This window comes from Syngnathoides biaculeatus, chromosome 15 (genome assembly GCF_019802595.1).
Source record: "Syngnathoides biaculeatus isolate LvHL_M chromosome 15, ASM1980259v1, whole genome shotgun sequence".
Classification (NCBI taxonomy): Eukaryota; Metazoa; Chordata; class Actinopteri; order Syngnathiformes; family Syngnathidae; genus Syngnathoides; species Syngnathoides biaculeatus.
The window spans coordinates 23,947,992-23,970,498 of record NC_084654.1 but is presented as its reverse complement, the minus strand read 5'-3'; the positions used below and the strand labels follow the sequence as shown (position 1 = coordinate 23,970,498).

The window sequence follows — 22,507 nt, the reverse complement described above, 5'->3', positions numbered from 1 at the left end:
CCCGGGTCCGGCTTCCCCCGTGATGCTTCTCGCCCAAGTCAGATGGACTCAAACTCGCCCGTGAACCTGCGGTGAGGAGTGAGAGAAACAAAAATCGTGCGAAAGAAATAGAATTACAAATTGACATCAAATAGAAAAAAATATATAAATATGTATATGAAATAAAACTGATTTTGAAGAGTAATTATTGTCAGTAGAGTAGTATTCGTGTATTGGATGTGTGCTTCGGAGGGGCGTGGCCAGTTGAGGGATTCGAACGCGGGGCATTACATTACATGACCTGAATTATAGAACTCGATTTCTTTTTTTTTTTTTTTCATTAATCTGAAGCTTGCTTGCACGCGTAGTTTAATTCCTAAAAAAAATAATAATTCATTCATTCATTTCCTGTTGATGTTGCACTTTGCTAAAATGAAAACATTTTGGATGTTACAGAATACTGTCAAAACTTTTACTGCAGTACTTTTCTGCATTTTTTTTTTTTTTTTAGTAAAAAGAAGACAAACTTTTTACGTACACTGCATGTTTGTCAAATGCTTATTTCATATTTTTCTAGAGACCAAGAGTTGATGTTGCTCTTTCCTAAAAACATCTAAATTGATGAGTATAATTACTTTTATTTGTACTCAATATCATTTTTTTGACTGTTCATGAACAAGCTTGCAGTTCTTTAAGGATTTAAAAAAAAAAAAAATGAAAATTGCCGTCTGAGTGTACCGAGATGTTTTGAAAAGATATGATGGAAATTTACAAAAAAGTCGATAAAACAAATTTTTCGAGAGGAAGAGGAACTGAATTTGTCGGGGGCTTCTTCGGGCAACAAAGTTCGGCGCGTTCCTCGCCTCCTCTGCACCTTCCATACAGTCTGCAACGTTTACAGTACACGCGGAAAAAAAACAAAAAAAAAAACAAAAAAGAGACGCTGCCGATGCCGGTGGCGCTCGGCGGGCCGCCTTCGCGTGCAAAAAAAAAAAAAAAAAAAAAAGGTTCCGTTTGAAATAAAACAACTCGGAAAAGTGCAAGTCGCCGCAGATAAGCGGGCGGCGGGGAAAGTAAAACGGCGCTTCCTCTTTCGACATGGCCAAGATAAGACGGGAAATGAGCTCACATCCTGCGCAAAAAAGCTACACGCGAGAAGTTCGGTGCGAGGGCTTCCGGAGGGAGCGCGCGTCATGTCCATTTGCCGATTTCATTCGAGCGGATTCTGGACTCGCGAGGCCCGGCCCGTTCGCGGATCGCCGGACGAAATGCGCGAAGACCACCGCAATAAACCTTCAAACTTGTACTTGATGAACGCAATAAAGCTGATGGATCGTCTGTGATGGGGGTGACCGAGACCCTCACGGAACTTTTATGAGCAAACATTCGGGTCGCACAAACTTCTGGGTCGGTCGAGCCTGATCAATTAAATATTCACTTTTTCCTTTTTGTATGTTTGATCCGATTTGAAAATAGAAATGAGTTTTGGATTAAAAAAAAAAAACAAATAAAATCACTTTTTACCCCAAGCAAATGGGTAAATAACGATTGGTACTACTGTATATTGATACATCTATTTTTTATTACTTTTTAAAAAATGTTTAATTTTTTTGACATTTTTAATTTTATATTTTATGATTATTGTTGCTTTTAATTATTTTTATTATTATTATTATTATTTATTTTAATATATTTTTTACATTTGTTTTTTATTTATATATATTTTTATATTGATACATCTTTATGGCGAAAAATATCATTGTATGATCAAGAAGCAGCGAAGTTTAGCCTGGGTCGTTAGCGCAGTAAGAAAGGTACGGAGACGTTTTTGGTGTACGAGTATGCTTTCAAAAGTGCAATTTATAAATCAAATACGCCATTGATTTTTCAGGGTCATTTGAAATGATATTGAATGATTTGGGATCATTATTAAGGGAGTGTCACTGATGGTGTAGCGCTACACGCGCCCCCCTTCGGTGGAGGCAGCGCGGGTTTGATTCCCGCTCAGTGATGGTGTCGATATCTGCCCTGCGACTGACTGGCGACCAGTTCGGGGTGTTCCTTTTGCCTGAAGCTCGCTGGGACAGGCTCCAGCTTTCCCGCGACCCTTGTGAGGATACGCGGCTTGGATAATCACATGACATTATTTAAGGTATTAAGTTACCCCTTCTTAGCATGTGACTAAGAAAGTGTAACTGGATTGGCCGGGCGCTGGCTTCTGACCTGAAGTAATTCTGCCTTCTTAACACTGAATTTCCATCCATCCGGATTCCTCTGCCGCTTATCCTCACGAGGGTCGCGGGGAGTGCCGGAGCCTATCCCGGCTGTCAACGGGCAGGAGGCGGGTTACACGCTCAACTGGGCATGGAGACAAACAGCCACACTCACAATCACACCTAGGGGCAATTTAGAGGGTCCAATCAATGTTGCATGTTTTTGGGATGTGGGTGGAAACCGGAGTGCCCACCCGGAGGAAACCCACGCGGGCACGGCGAGAACATGCAAACTCCACACAGGCGAGGCCGGGATCGAACTCGGGTCCTCACAACTGTGATGCCGCCGTGCCGCAACACTGAATTTAGACGGTGAATTTCAAACAGCGAATTGCAGCGAGTTGAATCTCAGGAGCGTGAAAATATTGCGTTTGAATTTGAAAGTTTGGATTTTTCGATATGGTGAATTTGTTAACATTGAAAAGTTCAGCTGAAAAACAGCGATCACTCACGCAATGTGAATTTTACAACTTGAAAATGTCAGTGGCATTTTTTTATTCAAATCCTGGTTGCACATATTAATTTCCATAATTGCCCCCCCTCCCCCCGCAATAATAAAGCAATAATTTTTCCTTTCGCCTGCTTAAGAGTTTTCTTTTTTTTTTTTTTTTTTAAATATGCAAAATTTTCCCACGCTGCCACACTCTCGGGAACATTTTTAACCAGGATGGACGGCTTTAAGGACGCCATATTTCATTATATATGGATCGATAACTCCGACAAATATACCCTGACAAACATCCGGGTCATATTTATAAGTGACTCAATAAAGACTAAACAGAAAAGTCTTCGCAATCTGACCTTGGCCCCCTTTGAGCGTTGAGCAATATCGATTGGAGGCGGAGTCCTGAACGAACTCGACTGCCGAGCTGAGCCCAAATGCGGGAAAGACGCCCAAACGGGGCGGAAAGTGGCCCGAAATGATCCGAGTCTCTTGGCAAAGTTCTCTCTTCAAAGCTTCCGGCCCGTTGCCTTGAGAGAGAGCGGCAAAAGGTCGGCGTGCCCCGCGAACTTCAGATAATGGACAAAAAGCTGGCTTACGGGCGACAAAAGTCCGCCGTTTGAACCCGGCTGTACTTTGGACTCGGCCGGAGGTCAAAGAGGCGACGGGCCACCGGCGGGCCGGCCCGGCAAACAGCTCCTCCGGGGGGGGGGGGGGTCAACAGTCGCACTCATTTATGCTGTCATGGAAAAAGCGACGCCGCAATGAGGCGCGAGCTATCGGCTAATAAATCGCTTATTTGTTCGACGGGACTTGAAAGAGGAACGCGCATCTGCTCGTCAACATAGTTCGCGACAACAAATCCTGATCAGGCGACGAGAAACCCGATGATAAACAAAGATGAGAAAAACTGCTTGGAATGTATTGTACCACAAACTTAACTGTTCGATTTTGACCAAACATTGGACCGACGTCTGGTGTACGTCATGCCACGCCTCCAAACAAAAATCTTTCAAGATTTCAACTGCCATCTGTGCAGTTTCTTTCCTAAAAATGACAACCGATCGACATTGCCCCGCCCCAAAAATGACTTAAAACCGACCCAAAATCGACTAAAATCCTCTAGTTCTCTGCTAAAAATTTTCTATAGAACATTTCTAAAGATTTTCTAAAGGACTACTGAACTTTTGGACCTAAGTCCTATAGAATTTCTATAGATATTCTATTGTTCTGGTGGAAATTCTCTAGAAAATCACAGCCAAAGTTATATAGAACAAGTTCTTCTGTACAAATTCTCTAGATTTCTGTAGAAATTCCTCACAAAGCTCTATAGAACAAGTTGTTCTGTACAAATTCTCTAGATTTCTGTCAAAATTCCATTGTTCTGTGGAAATTCTCTAGAAAATCAAAGTTCTATAGAACAATTTGTTCTGTACAAATTCTCTAGATTTCTATGGAAATTCCATTGTTCTGTGGAAAGTCTCTAGAAAATCAGTCAAAGTTCTATAGAACAAGTTGTTCTGTACAAATTCTCTAGATTTCTATGGAAATTCCATTGTTCTGTGGAAATTCTCTCAAAAATCACAGCCAACGTTCTACAGAACAAGTTGTTCTGTACAAATTCTCTAGATTTCTGTAGCGATTCCGTTGTTCTGTGGAAAGTCTCTAGAGAATCACAGTCAAAGTTCTATAGAACAAGTTCTGTGCAAATTCTCTCGATTTCTGTAGAGATTCCGTTGTTCTGTGGAAATTCTCTCAAAAATCACAGCCAACGTTCTACAGAACAAGTTGTTCTGTACAAATTCGCTAGATTTCTGTAGAATTTCCGTAGAAATTTTTTAGCAGGGTTGAGTGAAGCGAGACCTGACGAGCTTTTATGTCGTCGAATCAGACATCCGATCGACTGCTAATTATTGAGTTTGGTGACGCCCCCATTCAAAGGGTGACGCTCAAACACTTGTTCATATTTCCCACTCTGTATCAAAATACAGCAAAAGTGCGAACACTATGATCCATTCCTCCCATCGCGGCCAGAAGCTGGAGTCCAACAACAAGCCTACTCCGCCGTCAAAGTGATTTATTTGCACCAGAGTGTGTGCTGAGGCTGCAAAGTTCATTAGCCGGTGACACCAATTTTGTGGAAGCCTCTTGGCCGTGGGGAGGTTACGAGAGACTGGGGCGGGGGGAGGCGGTGGGGGTGGGGTGTCGACATGAAACCCAGAACTCCGACTTGGACGAGGTCAAGTCCTTAGCGCGCAATGAATCATGCAAAAATCAACAAGCACGGCCCACTCCCACCGGAGTCTTTTTTCCATGATCCGAGCACGAGTGACACGGAGTGGCTTAGAAAATGGGTCATAAAAGCACACGACCCGGCTATACATAAACCTTCCTGCCAAGTAACAATGTTTTTAACACGGCGCCGGGTATGAAAGGTGAGGTCCCGTGTCCTAACGTTACCTGGAATGACTCCACAAGCGGGCCCGTGCCTACGTGCACGCCGTGGCGCGGGCAGACTAAACATAAACGCGTCACGGACTTACATTCGGGACCTCGGAGGAGTGCGGCGGCGCTGCGCGGCCGCGGACGGCAACAGATGTGCGGAAACGCGGCGGCGGCGGCTCCTGAATAAAGTCTGACGTCGGCGGCGCTGGATTGGCGAAAACCGGTTTCGGCGTGACTGCTCCCAAAAGTTGAGGACAACGTGTTAACAGTTTGTCGCACCAGCGCAATGGAACCGTTTACCAATCATTGTTCATGGACTCAGACAGTGACTAGAATAGTTCTGAGGTTGAGAGTTCGAATCTCAGCTCGGGTGTGGGGTTTGCATGCTCTCCATGTGCTTTCTTGAATTCTTTCTTGGTCTTCTGCATGTAAATAGTCTGAAGGTGAGTGGCAATACTTGTTTGTCTATCCGGTCATCCCCAAAAACTGTACCTGTGAACGATTGACACCAAAACGAAAACGGTTTGTATTTGACTATAAACCTCAGAAGATGGTGGCAAAGTACGTTTTGCTGATCAGACGAGGTTCGGCCCAACTGCATCGAGCTCCTAGCCACACTTCAACAGAGTTCCTTGACCCAAAATGCCACAAAAGCAATTTTTTTTTTTTTTTTTTTTACATTAGACATGGCTTTGGCCTCAGCACAAATACTGCAAACAAGTAACAGGATACGTTCCATATGTTAATGACTAAGCTAATTTGTCAAATCTGACAAATCTGTTTTATTTTGGAACCGAGCATCAACTACTCACATATTAAAGTTTTGGTTCCCCCGCACCTTATCATCATCGTTTTGAAATATTTACATTTTGAGGATCCAAAATGTCACTCTTGTGCAAACGAATGGAAAAGACAAAACGGGAAAATTCCATTTGCAAGATGACGGACGGAGACAGCAACAGGACAGTTTTCAAGTTTCTTTCAGGCTCCAAAATGCGTTTTGTGTGGAAAACAAACGGCCCAAACAAAACCGACAAACGTTGCAAATAACCATCCCAGTGACGTTTCCTCAAAAATGGCTCATAAATTGAGTTCTGGTGAGTGAAAAATCAAACTTCTAACACTTCATCATGTCCGCTAACCGCTCGAAAGTACCGTCCCAAAATGGTTCCGGTGGGGTGAATCATTTCAGTATGGTTTTCAAATGTTTGTTTTCAGGGTCCAAATCGTGTGTTCTGCAGAATAACGGCCGAAACCAAACCCGTAAACGGGCCCTTTCCAATTGCGACGTTATGTTCAGATTTCGGCTCGTACACGTCCGAAACCGGGACCGGTTTCAAATGTTTTCAGGCTCCGAAATGGCATTTCCCTGCAAAGGACGGCCCGCTTCGCTTTACAAAGTAGCCTCACAATCTTTAGATCGGTCGGAAAGAAAGGAAGCTCCGCCCACCCGCTAACATCCCCCCCCCCCCATGACCTGGCGCGCATCTTCTTTCCGATTATCACGCGTACGCGAACGCTTTCATTCCGACCGCGCGGTTTTTGCGAAATGTCTGCGAAGCACATGCGGGCGAAGGAACATTAGCATGTGAAAAAGGGCCATCTTTGTCTCATCCGCCGCCAGGAGACTGCGCCTTGAAAAGCCCAGCGTTCCCACTTCTCCCACCCCCCGCGCATCCCAATCCTTCATCCTTACCCCCGACCCCCGCCCCCCACCCCGGACTCTGAAGGCCTTCATATTCCAGGCCCTCTCGCTGACAGCTGGCTCTGATTATGGCTGTGAAAAATGGGGCAGTCACGCCAGCAATCCCCCCCCCAACACCACCCCACCCCCCCATCCCGCCCCTCTGCAGCTCCACAACATTCCTGGAGCATGACTCGGCACTTTCTACCGACCGGTGCTGCGTGGGCCCGTCGCCGCCTCCCCCGATGCCCCCCCCACGCCAACACTCTGTCTTTCCTCAGCCGTCCCCGTCCTCAAAAACAAGCACAGAACTTTGCGCCCGTGTCCACCGACCGGTGAATGTTTTGGCACTTTTTTGCCGTAGCGAGCTACAACACCGCCGAGTCGGGTTCGCCTGCGACGCGGCGCCAAACTTCCCACCTCAGCCCCTCTTCTTCTTCTCCGGGAGGCTGGGCGAGTGCGCCCAGAATATATAAAAGCAACTCATTTTGCCACAATAAAGCTCGAGGTGGACGGAACCTTTCGCCGTTCATTGGCTGGCGATGAATAAAAAGGCTGCGGGGGAAATCCAGTGAAAATAAATGCGTGGGGTGTCAAACTCGTTTTTTGATGCGGGCCACATTGTTATGGTTTTCTTCCAGGACGCTGTTATGAATTTGGAACCATGTAAATGGATCTATCACATCATCATATACAGTAAAAAGACAGTGGAAGCTCGGTTTTCCTATCATTCGGTTTTTGACATTTTTCTCATCCAAATTTTGTCCCAGTTTTGTACATCTTGGCTTTTGTATAATTGAAAATCACTTCAATTTTTTTTTATTTTTTTTTTTTAAGGCTCACTACTTCTTTTTACCAAATTTGAAATTTTTCGGTCTGGAAGAACACGATGTAGACGCCGATGATTTATTTGAGCAGGCCGCATTCTATTATATGACGGGCCCTATCCGGCCCGCATGCCTTGCGTTTGACACCAGAGTCTTTTTCCGGCCATCCCCCCCCCCCCCCCCCATCACTCAATTTGGTTTTTGGGTGGGAAGCGGCAAACTGCGGAAACGGCGCCACATTAATCACGTCGATCATTCACTGATCTTGTCAAGCAGGGGTGCGTTCGGTTCTTCAATCAACTTGTTGACGGGGGCGAGCTTAATTTCTCATTGAACTTATCGTCGGGGCGCGTTTGATTGTTGACAAACTCGCACATGTGGGTTTGATTGGTAGCCGTTTGTGGGTTGTGCAAGCGTTTTGACATTAAACGCGGAGGAGTGGAATTGTTTTTCCCTTCAATTTGTTGATCCAGTCAACGGGTAGGATCGGTGGTTCCGCGAACTCGCTGACGGAGGGCGTTATCGGTTTCTCGACAAGCTCGTCAATGGGGCCTACGATCGAGAGTTGGGTTAGGGCACGGGAGTGAGTTGGATCGGTTGTCTGGCAAACCTGACAATGGCGTCCTTTCACTTGCTCATCAACTGTTAATGTTTATCTCCTCGACCAATCAGCGACCGGCAGTGGGATATAATTGAGTCCATCGCACCTCCGTGTGACGGAATCAAGTTCAGGTTGATTGACCTTGGTGGACATTGCTACGAGCATGACAAAAGAGTAAATTACAAGACTGAATTCGAAAACTGCGTAGCTCGTTTCCAAAAATAACCTCCCGGCCCCCTCCCCGGCGGGCTGCCGGTAATTTTCCGATATGCTTCATCCTGTCTGCCGTATCTAAAACGGCCGCGCTAATCCCGCCGTCTGACGGGGGAAGGCCGACAGATGCCCGGTGTCGGGTTGCATAAACGAGACGGAAGCCTTCCGTCGGCCCATCACGTTGATGAGCGGACCTCGGCGCAGATGAGTTACGGCTGCGCTCCATCTGCGTCTCTGCGACCGAGCAGGTCTGGGATTTCATCGGGGGTAAATCACCGCCGCCCATCTTTTTTCTCTGGTCGTTACCTCCGCCGAGGTGAGGCGCTGTCGTGGTCTCGCCTGGTTACGTGCAACTTCCTTTTTCAGTTCGCTCACAATATTTTGGTTGTTTTTAAACGTGCGACATTGAGCCGGCAACGGGGTTGCAATCATTTAACCTCAAACTTGTCGATGAGGGGCCGCGGCAAATGTTTTCCATCGATCGGGGGGTTGACTGATTGTTTGCGGAACCTGCCGGTTGCGACGTGCGATCGCTTGTTTGGCGAACGTCTTTGCTGAGCCCTCTAAAAACTGTACCAAGGTTTCCTACCAAACAATTCGGGCGAGTGTTGCATTTGATTTGCTTTCTCTTTGGCTTTCCGACAACAGGACCAACCTAATAATAAAAAAACAGCAACGTGTCATAACGGGATCGAAACACCGTCGGAGGAGCGCCGCGTACTGCATCGTCTGTATCTAAATGAGCTGCCACGCGGCGCAAACGCCCGCCCACGGTGGAAGCTCCGCACCTACGCTCCGGTCGACACGATATTTCTGTTTATGAAGCACACGGCGCGTCTGAAGCAGGTAAATTCCCTTGTGGGTAAGTACAGTAATTCGCCAGGCGAGAGGAGCCGTTGACATTTCATAAAAACGAGGTAAAGGCATCGCTTGCACAACAAATTTTTGTTACTGACGGTGGTTAGGGACCAAGTCCTGACGCGTCACAAAATTTTGACAATAATGGATGCAGCACCGCTAAAAAAGACTGATAAGTGCCGATTTTAACAGTTTTGAGCTTAAACACGACACAAACTACATTGGGAAAAAAGTAATTCATATTTTTCATGTACACTACGACTAAAACGTGGGAAACTGATGGAGTATCAGTAAAAAGCAACATGGTAGTTCACATTCTCAAACATCTGAATCGCCATTTTGCGGGGGCCCAAACCCTAACCCAGAAAACGGAGAATTCTGGTACAAGAAATATGTATATTTTCAAGGGTCCTGAACATAAGTGACTCCATGAATTTTGAAGAAGAACGTTTTACAGATTGGCAAAAAAATCAGCTGGACCTTTTTATCATAACAGGACAGACAAAAATGTTTCCAGATGAATGCATGAAAAGGGGGATTTTGCCATTTTTGTTTGGTATTATTACCCCTGGCGAAAAGCCAAGTGAGCCCCAATCGGAAGCATGTATCAGAACTTTTTTATTTTTCAGAGCATATCACAGCCTCTCGTGCGGGCACAGAATAACGTCAAAGTTTATTGATCATTTCAAGAATGAAGTGATTTTACAGTTCCAAGACCTCAAACAAATGTCACATCCAAAGAAGTTTATGATTTTTTTTTTTTTTTTTTTGGGAAACATCCGTTTACCCTTTTCACAGGGTTCCGTGATATCACTTTAATAACGTTCGTATGCTCGTAAATCCTCTGCGGTTAAACGTAGCTCCTGTTGAAGATTCGGCTTTGTCTTTTCCTGTTTTTCCTGGCATTTGTTTGCGCGTGGGATTCGTCCACTAATTTTGCACCACTAAAACTGCACTTTTGTACTGGGGGGGACTTTTTTTTTTTGGTGTCTTTTTAAAGGAGCGGCGCATAGAAAACCTTGGGAACTGGTAGTTCCAGTCGGGTCGAGGGGTCCGAGCCGGTAGACTTTTCGCTAAGCGTGCCGTTCCTTACGAGCAGCGGTTGGGCTGAAGGGCTACAATAAAAACTGTCATTTCTGGGAAAGCCATTAATTTTTTTTTTTTCCTTTAATCGTTGAACCTATAAGAGGTAAAAGAGGTGTAAGGAGTGAGAAGCCAAACCAGACAGCGTTGAACAAGCGTCAAGAACTGTTTCCATACTGCGGTGTCGCGCACAAAATACTGTATTTGGCCACTGGATGACGAGACATTAAGAGCGCTGACTGGAAATGAACACGGGCGCATGTTTTGGACCTTTGCGCATTTCAGAACCACAGAACATCGGTACACAGTTTGCGTGTCTTCAAGCTTCGTTGTTTTCCCGTTCCTCGTCCACCACGCTTGGACGGCCAAATCCAGTCGTGACACTTGTTCTTGATTAAAAGTTGTTTTTGTTTAGCTTGTTATTTGGAAATGGCCGCGCAGTTGACAAGAGTCATTGTTTCACACGGATGAATGTCGGAACTGCCATTTGGAGGGCTCAGAAGAACATAATTAAGAACACGGGCTGAGAAAAGGAGTCTTTCATTCTTTCGCAGTCTGAATTTGAAAGTCGGTAATGACCGAAGAATGAGATTTACTCCGACTGCTGCCATCGGGGCGACCGGGCTCTCCCTTAGAGAACGGGCGAGAAGCTCGGTCATCAGGGAGGGGCTCGGTGTCGAGCCTGTGCTCCTCCGCACTGAGAGGAGTCAGACGAGGTGGCTGGGGCATCTGATCCGGATGCCTCCCGGACGCCTCCCTGGTGACGTCTTCCGGGCACGTCCCACCGGAAAGAGACCCCGGGGACGACCCAGGACACGTCGGAGAGACTACGGCTCTCGGCTGTCTTGGGAACGCCTCGGGATCCCTCCTGAAGACCTGGAAGAAGTGGCTGGGGAAAGGGAAGTCTGGCTATCCCTGCTGAAGCCCGGAGAAGCGGTAGAAAATGGGTGAATGGATTTGGGCCGAATTTGAGCATTTTCCTTCCCCTTCGACCAGAGTCAGCAAAGGCCTGATCGTCGCATGATTAGCGACCAGTCCAGGGTCTACCGCGCCTCTCACCTAAAGGCAGCTGCGATTGGCTCCAGGACACCTGAGACTCTAATGAAGATAAGTGGGATAGAAAAATGATGGATGGATGGATGGATGCTGCCATCTTTGTCCATTTTTATCACAATGCATCACAGCGACTGTTTGCAGACTCCCGAGATTCCTTGTGCAACACTCTTCTGATATGATGAAGATTCTAGAAAAGTATTGGCTTTCCATGTGCTTTCATTTCCAAATTTAAAATGGTCCTTATTGAACAGGTTTTAACTGGGTTGTATTGGGGAAACCTAAATTAGACCAGCATACAAACACTTTCAAGAAATGATGCGTTTTGGGGGCGGTGAGGCCTGCCAGAATCGGAGCCGTAGCCTTCCGCTGACAATTTCTCCGTCGGATGGAAAAGATTGATATACGGCAACTCTTAAAGTGCCTTCCCACCGCCTAGTGCTCGGCCCCCAATGATATCACAGTGGTATTATTTCATAATAATAAATTACAATTATGTAGCGCTCCCCCCCCCCCCCCCTTCCTCTGTGTGAATGTTTGGTAAACAAGCACAACCCAGAAAGTTAAGGCAAGTGATGTAGTCGGTCCCGGAAAACAGTGCAAACAACGTTTTGGGGAGGAAATTACTCAGCCGTAGCCTTGATCTCTGCTCACCAGCTGGAGTTTTTGCTCATTTCCTGATTGTTCTCCGCTGAGCAGAAGACTTAAGCGCTTTCCCGGGATCACGTGGCCATCAAGGAGAAGACAAGGGGAACCTTTAGACCTTTAGATATTCCCAAAACTGTGGACGTTTTGGGGGCAGGTGGATAAGAATAGGATGTGCATGGTCTTTTCTGTAAAAAAATAAAAAACCTGGAGGTGTCCGCCGCAGGCTGCAAAACCTCTGACGTTAATTTAATTTCCTTTGTTTAAGCAGGGCAGGCGATTGAGAACCGTTTCTCATTTCCAGCGCTGACCTGCGGGGAATTTAGGGGTTCAGCGTCGACAACAGAAAACTTGTAAACTGGGGTACTCGCAACTCGAAAACATAAAACGTGAAAGAACAAAACAAAGCGTGTAAATACCTCACAGAGAATGAATTTTTCTGGAGCTTGTGGGAGGGCACGACATATGCGGAACGGCTCCATTTCTGCCTCAATCTGAACCAGAAAAATTCCCGATGTCAAACAACGCAACAGAAATGTCTCAGATTTGCGGCTTTGTCCGTTTTGTTTTTGTCCCGGCTGCCTCTATGAAAGCGCCGGTTTTTCAGCGGGTACGCCCGCTGGAGACTTGCGGTCATGTCACGTTAGCCCTCAGAGGACGTTGCGAGGGAGAGAATGCGCCTCAGCCATCCAGCGGCGATTAATTGTCCATACGGCCCGGCCGCAGCATTGTTAGCGGTCAACCGCCGAGGGCCCTCGCCGACAGCGTTCCCACGAAGCTCTCCAAACCTGACGACCCCCCCAGCCCCCACCCCCACCCCACCGTTCCCCTTCATTCCTCGCTGGGTGGGCATCGGGACGCCCTAAACGTTACCAGAGCACACGCCAAACACTGCTCGTGTCAGTGCTTCATCAGAGTTGATGGATTTGAGTCGTGTGACTAGACGAGTTCATGCCATTGAAACTGGACTGGTTTGGATAAAACAATCATAATAATAATAATAATACTGCAAAAATAAATAAAAGTTAAGACATGAATTGACAGTGACTTGGTATTCTTGAGACATGGCTTGAACCACATGTCTTGGAGTCTTGTCCTTTTACATTTGGAAATCTGCATTTTCAAGATATGTCTCATTTGTTTAATTTTGCTTTGGTTTTTTTCCTAAAAAAGGGGAATTTTTGTGCGGTGCGCAAGAACTGGCAACCCACCCCCACCGCCAGTATGCTACGATGCAAAGTGCAGTGCCCACCTTGTGCAGCAAATATCGTGAAGGTCAAAATCCAACAATTTTACATTTGTGTTTAATCAAATCTAGAAAAAGTTTGTAACTCAAAAGATATGAGAAACAACGATGAGGTCGAACCTCATCCGACTCTCGGGAAGCCACAAAGACAGCTGACTGCACTACGATTGAGGAGACAGCAAAGGAAAAGACCATATGGAGACTGGCTTTGGACCCATTAAAAAAAAAGGTTCTGGGGTGGACCTCACGGATATCGATTGCACAGTGGCTGATATGTGCTGCGACTCACCGAGCTCGCTTGACCCAAATAAAGACTTGACTTAAAAAGGACTCAACCTGGCTTGCTTTGTTTATTGCCACAGTAACTTTGGACTTGCTCCAAATCTGAAGGTTCAGACCCGAAACTCGCTTATGACTTGCACATATGTGACTCGGTCCCACCTCTGGACCGTTCGCTTCATGCCACCGAGAAGAACAATCGTGTTTTGCAGTCCAATTGCAGCAAACAAAAACGGATCAAAACAAGCAAGCGAGGGTTCTGGGCCACGTCTCCCGAGACCGCCTTTTTATAGATTGAGAAGGGCCAACTTCCTCTTTAGACTTCCTGACCTGTGTTTCCTGAAGAACAATCTCTCGGTCCACCTCCAGGGATCATGGGGAAGACTGGCCTTACGCTCGGTGGAAAAAAAAACAAACAACAACAACAAAAATTTCCCTCGGCGCTGGAAGGCGGGATAAAATGTTGATCGAGCAATACATCTCCCACCAAACCAGATACGAGATCGACAGTTTTCCAAGGAGAGCCATGAGGAACCATGAGGTTCCGAGCAGTACTGCAGAAGGAGGAAGGAATGTACATGACACAAGTACCGAATGTCTCACAAAGTAAGCTCATTTTACTCGTTTCCCCACTTAGCCTACCGCAAGTGGATTTGTACCCAAAATGGAAGGCTTGGTTCTTTGGTCTCAGTTCCAACCCTTTCGCGAAAACTGCCGCAGTAGTTTGGGGGTTTTTTTCCACATAATAACCGAGGATTTTGTTACTAATTTTCAAATTTGTAGACAATCGGGAGGAAACAGGGAAAAGAAAAATATTACATTTTAGTGCACATCCCACAGCGCTGGCAGAAAATGGAGAATCCCACCAAGAAAAAAAATGAACATCTCACTTTGAGAGAATGCGCCCATTTATAACGCACATTACTGCCTCCTACTGCCCTGGGACGGAATCAATCTTTTATGATTGTTGAGCATATTTAAAAAGAAAATGTTCTTTATATTCGTGGCCTACAAGTGTATTCACAAATATTTACCGCAACTGTGACTTTACCACCGCATCAGTCGAGGTTAGCAACAGACTACGGCACTTTCGCGCTTATTTGCAAATTTGGGCTACGTCGCCGCAAAAGGAACAGACCGCCGTGTGTGTTTGTATTCAAACTACCCGAAAGCGTCTTTTCCAGAATACGCCCCCCTGGCCGTGTCAGAGGCTTGTCCGCGACTTGCCTCACGAGCGCAGTCTCTGAACTGCGAAGTTGGAAAAACGTTCGAATGTCTCCTAGCCCAAGGCGGCGTTGTTGAGCTACCCAAACAACAGGATGAGATGTTTGGCCTCACACAGCCAAATGTTGTTATGGCCAGTCGGTCCCCCCCCCCCCGCTCCCCCTTCAGGTTTCCGGTCCCTCCGCTGGGAACCGGCCAGACCTGAGCGTCGGTCCAGGTGTCCGGACCGTGCGGCGGACGCTGAAACGGGATAGTCCCCGACTCCTCGCTCCGCTTGGGAGATAATCAATGGGCTTTGTGCGATCTCGGAACAGCGGAGTCCATTCTCCCGGCGCTTAAAGAAATCCGGCCCTGTCCATCTGTCTCCGGCCTCGCAACCGGCCCCCGTTTGGTCACCCTGGGATTTGCGTTACACATGAGTCGGACACAGGGACCCGACCGGAGACCCCTGACCGCTTTTATCGACGCATCTTTTCAACAGCCATGAATGTCCCTTGCAAGAAATGCGCCCCTCGCCCCCACTCCCAAAAATAATTTTGACCGGCGTTTGAAAATCCCTCGTCGCTCTCACCCTAAAATATGCATCAGATTTTTGGAATAGGTGGTCTAAATGACGGATTTGGATCATCTTCTGCCAGATTTGCAGATTCGGCACCTCGTCCCCAACTCATCTGGTGAACCGCAAAATCGGGTCACCGCTGCACTGCTTAACGACCCGCGCCCGACGTAGATTATCTGACCTCTTTGAAGACGTGTGCCTCATAAAACGCAACGCGTCACGCGTCCTATTTGCAGATAACATTCAGTTCAGCGCCGCGGCCAAACCTTTCAAATCAAGTCTATTTGCTTTCAAACGCTCAGCTGCACTGGGGAGGAGTATTTCGAAAGACGTGTTCTGCTGCGGCTGCTCGCATGCTGGGAACGAAAGGAGGAAGTTATATAAACATAACTTTTAATAGGAGATGAAGTAACGCTGAACTAATGCGGCCTGTTTGCGCGAGGACAATGTTCCGTCCCTATCGCCGCCTCGCATCCGTCGACCGCAGAGTATATTTTATGTTCTGCGGGACTGTATTTCTTCTTTAAGACGCCTTTTATTGAGCCTTGCGGTTTCCCTAAAGTGGGATTCGACGCGCTAAACTTTGGAGATGACCGCGCCGCCAGCGTTTGTGTTTTGCGGTTGATAAGTGCGAGTGCGTCACGCGGGCGCGCTAATTCCGTGTGCCGTCGTTACGCAACGGGTCAAAGAAACGCCGCTCTGGCTCGCGTGTTGGATCTTGACTGCTGTCAGCTGTTTATTCATTCATCTGTTTCCCGAGCCGCTCATCCTCACAAGGGCCGCGGGAGTTCCTGAGGCGGCGTACACCCTGAACGGGTTGCCAGCCAATCGCAGGCACACATAATATATACACAAATAAATCACCGCTTGCAGAGATTTTCAAAACTGGGATTCTCAAACTGTTGTTGTTGTTTTAGCCAAGTACGACGGTGATTATTCCGTATCACGGTCCGGAAAGTGAGCCACATCGGCCGGGGCGCTCCGCACGTGTTCCGCCGTCAGCGTGGTCGGTTTTTGGATCACAGTTGAAGAGATGATGCGTATCGTGGAGGGCGACGTCAAGGAATGGGCATTTATCGGCGACGTCGTTGTCGAGTCGATCCTGATAGTTGTTGAGCTTGCGACGCGTCGATCGCACGGGGCGCGGGAGTTGCCTTTCGGATTCGGCTACTGGAGGCGGGTAGCCGCCCGACACGATCTTAAGTTTGGAGCCGGCGATCCCGTCGGCTACGGCGCTTCGATGGATGGATCGCCGAGAGGCCGCGCGAGTTTCTGGAAGTAGGCGGTGTGTCCCGACTTTGTCGGACCAGTGGTTTCCCACCAGAATGCCGTGAGGGATCAGATGAACCAGATTCACTTGATTTGCGCGCAATTTTTTTTTAGGCCTTCATTTATAATATCGCTGTCCATGTATGTATTCCAGTGACGGTCATAACAGTGAAATAAATGGACGGCAGAAAGTTCAGTCAACTTGTGTATTCACTTGTTGGCAGTCCGTCCAACTGTCTTGTGGCAACTGTCCAGGCCTTCAAGTTCTTGGGAATTACAGTCTCAAAAGGAGCGGAGGTGGGAGACGAACATCAACTCCATCCTCAAAAAAGACCAGCAAAGGATGTACTTCTTGCGGTCTGCCACACGAGCTGCCGAGTCAGTTCTACACAGCGGTCATCCAATCAGTACCGAGTACCTCCATCGCAGTCTGGTTTGGGACCGCCACAAAAAAAGGACAAACTCCGACCGCAACGGACAATCAAAACGGCTGAACGGATTATCGGCACCACACTACCCAACTATTGAGGATTTACACACAGCGCAAAATGGGTCCAGAGCAGCCAGGATTCTTTCGGATTCTCCACATCATATAGATTTTACATCTTGCATGTCTTATAAGGAATAGACCCTATAAATAAAAATGTCTCTTGTTCTTTGTTCTTGTTGCTACGTTGTTCCTTGTTCCGCACCGACTGCTGGAGAAAAATTCCTCGTGTGTTTTTCCACACTTGGCCATTAAATCTGATTCTGATTCACACAACAGAATCAAGTGTCAGCTTCCTGCGAGGATCTCATCTTTGAGTCCAACGTATTAGTTTATAGACTAATTTAATAGTTATGTTAGCAGTCATACTTTGTTTTTTGATCCAAAATGGAGGCCTTTTGTCAAACCCAAGGCATGAGTGCGTGGCAGGCAGAAAGCTGCCCTCTGTTGACCGTCGCTCGCAAGGACAGCCAGGTGTTTCCGCTGCACCCCCCCCCCGAGTTTCTTTCACCTCCTGCTTGCAAAGATAAAAACCCGTCGTCACGCTCCCTGCCATTTATCAGCCGAGGCCTCCTCGCAAACCTCGGGAGGTCAGATCGAAACCGAGCGCCCCCCCCCCCCCCCCCCTGACGTGACGCCGTCCTCCCGGCAAATGCCGGAAGAGTACCCGAGCGGCGAGAGGTGCATTTTGCCGGACCGATCTTTGAAGGCCAACGAGTTCATGAAGCATCGCCCCGGAGGAAAAAAAAAAAACACAAAATCTGGACGGCGAGAGTGAGTCCGATTGGCGCGTCAAATGGATGCCGTGCTCCAGAAAATCTTAAAGGCTGCGAAAAAAAATAACAACGCATTCATTCTGAGGTAGAAGAAGAAATAGAAGCCACCAAGCCAGTTTTGTAAATAACACGACACTCCCTGACAAAACTAGTGGAAGTACGAGTAGTAGTAATATTACAGCATCGAAGTAGTAGCTGCAAGTTTTCAGCACTTGTAATTCCATCCATCCATTCTCTAAATTGCTTATCCTCACGAGGGTCTATACTCTTTCATCAACATTTTTTTCATTTCCGAATAACATCAGCCATGGCCAATTTTACTTTAATTTTTTTTAGTTTGTAGTTCGGAAAAGTTTGCGACGAAGTTCTGGAAATGTCCCAACTTGTCGTAATTTGTGATACTACAACTTTTCAATTTCAATTTTTTTGTCGGAATCCAAACCAGCATCACTACTACCACAACTGCAATCTTGTAGCATAACACTCAAGAGTATAGGTTTTCATATAATAATAATAATAATGCTCCAACATTAAAAAAAGAGATCATGACTTTCACCGCAAAATCTAAAAAAAAGCATTCTCTGAATTTCACGCAAAAATCTCACCGTGGCCGTCGTACTACTTTGTACAGCTACGAGGCTTTTTTTTTTTTTTTTTTTTTTGGGACCCGCTTATGAATAACGACGACAGCCATCAATCCGCGCAAGTTTTTTTGCCTTCCGGCCCGCCACGGATGGATTATCCGCAGAGTCGCCGGATTCTGCCCGACATTTCTAAAGTGGAAAGGCGCCGCTCGTTGTCGTGCGTCAGCGGACTTTTGGAAATGGGCCGTCTTCGCAGAGACGAGGACATGTGACGCAATCCCTTGAGAGAGATGCTCATTTGTTTGTTTTTTTTTTTTTGTTGTTGTTTTTGTTTTTTTTTCCCTTTTCTCGTCAGGAAACAGGTGCCTCCCCCGAAACCTCAGGAGGGAGTCGGGCGGCATCGCGAAGGCGCCGCGCGACACGACGCGGCCACGTCAACAAGACAGTCGGCCATCTTTAGTGCCACTTTTGGACGTGGCCTTCATTTCCAGAAAAATCCTTGGGACTGTGTTAATGTCACTTGGAATATGATTGCATCACGTTTTGGCCATCTTTTAATTCTAATAATCAGACTTGTTCTTGTCCTATCATGACATTTATGAGTAATTTGGGGGGGGGGTACTTTTTCCTCGTAATAAAACAGATGTACACAACGGCATTATACAACAAGACTATTTTTGGATTATTAGGATTTGTTTGTAAATGCAACATTATCATGAATATAACATTTTATTTTTACATTTCATTTGTTGTCAATATCAAAGTTTTATTCTTGTCATATTATAACCATACCTTGAAACATTTTTTTTTGGTCATACTAAGACTAGTCTCATAAAAATATGTTTTTCTATTTGTAGTCAAAATACTACAACTTTATTTCATTTAGACATGTACAATAAATACCACCTTATTCCCATAACGGGACATTTTTATTTCTTGTTATTCCCACACACATTCTCATTTTTCTTCATTTGTTCACTTTTTTTCCTCATTTTTTTTCTTGACAAAAATAACTACTCACATTTTAAAGAATAAAATGTTTTTTTTATCTCGGTTTTCCTAAAACTTTGGGTATTATTGCAACTTTTTTTCCCCAAAATTTTACTTTTTTTTGCTCTTCTTTAGTCTCGTCAACTAACATTTTTCATCAGAAAAAAAGTTATTGTAATCAGGTTTTAATTTGAAAAAAAAAAACCTCATTGTATTTGGACTACATCCCTAAAAAAAAAAAAAACTTTTTTTTTCTTAATAATCCAAATTTATTTTCATACAATGACTTGATTTGTGCAAAAAATGTATTATTTCTCTTAACATTAAGATTTTACTTTCAGAATATAAACGTAGCGTATACTTTATTCTTACTACTTTTTTCCTCATCATCCGTGGGATATCGAGTGCGAAAAAAGTGCGCCGACGACCCCAGAATAGCGAACGTCCGCAAAAGTGAGCACCGCCGCCATTTTGGACGATCCGTCGACGGCCCGCGGGCCTTTTCCCGACGCAGACGTGAATTCCAACAGGCTTGAAAGGCCTCCCAGGCCCGCCCGGTTAAACCCTTTACGTATGCTAAAAGTTGACATTTACGCATTCGCGTGCTCTCAGCCCACGAACGTATCTCACCTTTAAAAAAAAAAAAAAAAAAAAAAGTCGTAGTATGACCAGAATTACCAGTCAATTACATAATTACATAACAAAAAAGAAAGAGTGTCTCTGTGTCAGCGAGTGAACATAAATTTGCCTGTGCTGACAGCTCGAAACAAAGGAGCGCTCCGGCCTCTGTTTTAGCAGTTTTGTAACTGTGACTTTTCAAAAGCGCGGTAATTCAACTGAATCAGGCGCCCCCCCCCCCAAAAAAAAAAAAATTACAATCATAAAGTGTAAATATTGTTAATACAGTATATCGAGTAAAAAAGAAAAATTCAGCACTCTGCATTTGGTCAGCCTTCTGAAAATCACGGAAGACTTTTAGAGAGAGAGCCCGGGGGGGGGGGGGGAACAAAGTCCACAAAGCTTTCCACACCCCCCGCCGTTCCCCTTGAGTGGCTCCCGGGCGAGCAGGCACAGAAAAGGGAATGTTTTGCCCTCCGCCCGCCCGCCCCTTGTTGCTCACCTCCCCAGGGCGATCCTGTGTAGTCATAAACGTCACCCATAAATCCACCGCCCTCTCCCTCAGACATTTTCTTCTCCCCCTCGTCCTCCCTCCCTCTCTTTTTTTTTTTTTTTTTTTGCATTGTAACCAAACCCTGACATTGACTCTGCACATGGCCGCCGGCTGCTCTGTCATACGCTGAGATGGGAGAAACGCGGGAGGGGCGGGGAGGAAAATGACGGGCCGCCGTCTATTTGTGCAGGCGATGTTTTTTTTTTTTTTTGTTAGTTTTTTTATGTGTGTGTGGTTGAATCAGGTGAGCTCACTCATGTATCAGCTTCTCTCCGACGCGATGGAATGACATCCACGTCACGTGTCGTCGCGGCTTCAAAATGACTGCAAGGGAGGGGGGAAAAAAATTATTTTCATGTTATTAGCAGATTTTTTTTTCTTTTTGTGGGGAGGGGGACACACCTCTAGAAATAAAATACATCTTTATTCTTGCCCCCTGTTCTTTTTTGATTGCAAGTAAAATGGCACACTACATTTCTTTATTTTGTAATATGACATCTTTTTTCTTGAAAATAGTACCAATATTGTTCTTTATTCTACTTATTCTTGAAATTCAGTTTTCGGTTGTTTGAAATGTTTTCATTTTCATATGATACGCCAGCATTTTTCAGGATTAAAAAACAAAACTATTGTGTTTATTCTCAGCGGTTCACTTGTTTTTCCACTCACAGGGGAATTAACAATGTTTTGCTAGATTTTGCCACAATTCGGCTTGAATTGGGAACGATTTGCATGGTTTTGAGCGGGGTGGGAACTGGGTCGGCGATCGAATGCGAAAGGGGGACGATGGGGGGTGGGGAACTGGGAAGGGGTTAACCGCCACTCGCTTGGCTGGAAAGTCCCAGCGGTGATGTTTAAGAGTCCGGCAATTAAAAAGTAAATTAATTACAGAGCAGTGGATGATGGCAGCGGGAGGATCAGCGCTGTGGCTCCCCGCAAGAGTAAACAACAGCTCAGGCCCACCATAAATGTATTATTTGCACACTGTGCCCGTTCGTATTTAACACTTTACTCACATTTAAGTTTCTTAAAAGTGCGCCCTTGCTTACCTGGCAGCTGAAATATGCGAAAATGTAAGATTTGATGCTTGGCATAGGACTTGTTTTCTCGTGTTAAAAAATATAAAAAATAAACGGGAAGTAGGAAGTCAAACGGCTATGTTTGACGGCAACTCCGTGTGTCCAAACTACACAAATACTGACAAGAGATAATATTGCCAATTCATCTAACTGTACAATCGATACACGTAATATCAAAGTTGAACATTTAGTAACCTATGATCCTATTTCAAATACTTGTTGCCGAGTCACAAAGACTTTCTTTGAAGATGTGAGGAGCCTCTCATTTTCCCCCCATGATCTTTTCAAATATGGTGACGATGTACGCATGCGCAGTGAGGTTTGCGGTCAAACTGACCACAACATAAAAAATCCCCCCCCATTTTATTTCTACAAAATTGCATAATAGTAAACATAGAATCGCGTACTAGTTCTGTGAAAAGTACTACTACTACTACAAAAAGGAAGTGGCCGAGAGAGATTTAAAAAAAAAGGAGGTAAACAAATTCTGTAACTGATGTACGGCAAGTCCACTTGGACAAACTATTTTGGGACGGTATCTGTCGTTCTTCAAATCAGTATATCTCAATAATTTCATGAAAAAAATAATCGGAAATTTGCAAATTGCACTTTGTGGTAATATTTGTTCAACTAAATGGTGGTTGGTAAGTTGTAAAATATGTCTGACAGTGATTTGTGTCACGCAACGTGCTGGAAACGTGTTTCCGTGTCGCGCATGCGCGCTCGTGGCCGCGCGCAGC

At 45.8% G+C, this 22,507-nt stretch overlaps 1 long non-coding RNA gene across 3 annotated transcripts in view; it reads right to left on the bottom strand.

Moving 5' to 3' along the window:
* The window catches only part of LOC133512945 (uncharacterized), a 40,543-nt gene extending 18,396 nt beyond the window's left edge, over positions 1-22,147 (bottom strand). Inside the window, exons 1-2 of one of the 3 annotated variants that reach the window (XR_009798347.1) lie at positions 21,738-22,147; positions 20,943-21,012 (exon numbers count right to left, since the gene is read on the bottom strand). This is a non-coding gene — a long non-coding RNA (uncharacterized LOC133512945). The remainder of the gene's footprint in view (positions 1-20,942; positions 21,013-21,737) is intronic. The other 2 variants (XR_009798348.1, XR_009798346.1) reach the window with 2 other exon arrangements.
* Positions 22,148-22,507: the final 360 nt, after the last annotated feature.